The sequence below is a fragment of the Orycteropus afer genome, unplaced genomic scaffold (assembly GCF_000298275.1).
Source record: "Orycteropus afer afer isolate SDZICR_OR568_19922 unplaced genomic scaffold, OryAfe1.0 scaffold00781, whole genome shotgun sequence".
NCBI lineage: Eukaryota > Metazoa > Chordata > Mammalia > Tubulidentata > Orycteropodidae > Orycteropus > Orycteropus afer.
The window spans coordinates 496,299-497,654 of record NW_006922368.1 but is presented as its reverse complement, the minus strand read 5'-3'; positions in this window follow the sequence as shown (position 1 = coordinate 497,654).

Here is a 1,356-nt window from a genome sequence, read left to right as displayed (position 1 = left end):
TTGCTGTCTCAGAAACCTAAAGGAAGTAACTATGAGTCAAGATTGACTTGATGGCAGTAAGTTTGGTTTGGTTTCTGGTATCAACATTATAAATGCTTACATCTTCCAATCTAGCACTTCCAATTCCAGGATTCTATCTACAAAAATAAGTAAGTGTGTATACAAACGTTATGTTAGAAGGCATTTGTTGCATCATTATTTGCAGTGAAAATTGCAGTCATCTTAAAATGTAATTAATGGAAAAGAGAGGAGTTTGGATATTATAGACAGGTGTGTGTCATTTAACACCCATGGTACATGCTGTGAAACAGGACTATGTGATTTAGATGTTGTGTGAGCACCATATTATATATAATACATATGTCTGCATATATTCAATACACATATATCAAAGTAACTCCCACGCAAGCTTCTCTGGCTTCCTGTTAGCACCCAGATCCTCAGGGTTTGCACCAGCAATTGGCTGCCTCTGAGTGTTCAGCACTTTTCAAGAAGCCTCAGGGTTCCCGGTCAGAACTGGAAGCCCTGAGGGACAGAGCTGGAATGGCCCCAGCCCAGTGAATCCCTGCAGGCACCAAGCTGGGACCTGCCTTGGGGACTGTGACACAGACTCAGCAGCTGTGGGAACAGAGCTGTAGCTGCTACCCCGCAACAACTTAAAGCCAGCCCTGCCTCCTAGCACTCTTCCAAGCAAGTCCCTCCTCCCTACCCCACAGGCATATAGGCTGTCAGATGTTGCCCCAACAGACATAATGCAGTTCACACCCACACATGAAAGGAATGGAATATTATACAATTGTTAAAAAGAATTATAAATTTCAACATATGAAAACAATTTTAGTATATTTAATATAGTATGTTATTTTAATGATAAAATGCATATGTGGAAGTATACATTTTAGTGCATGAAAAGAACTGGAAGGATGCATCTGTCAGTTGTTACCACTGCAGAAGGAAGTATATTGTCAAGGTGGAGGCAGAAGGGTTAAAAGAAGACATACGTATTGTTCTTTGCTTTTGTCTTGTCTGGATCTTTCAAAATAAGAATATATTAATGTGCAATCTGTACAAATAGTAAAACAGTGACTGCAAAAAGAGAGAACATATAAATGTCTACTACTTTAGAGCCTTAGTCACGAAGGCATATCAGGACTTAAGATAACTTAGCATATCTCTCTCATTGCTAAAGTTTAAGTATTTTGTGATGAAATTTCAAAAGCTATGTTGTTGTTGTTAAGTGCTGTCGAGTTGTTTCCGACTCATAGCGACCCCATGCACAGCAGAACAAAACACCGCCCGATCCCGCGCCAGCCCCACAATCCTTGCTATACTTGATCCCATCATCGCAGCCACCGT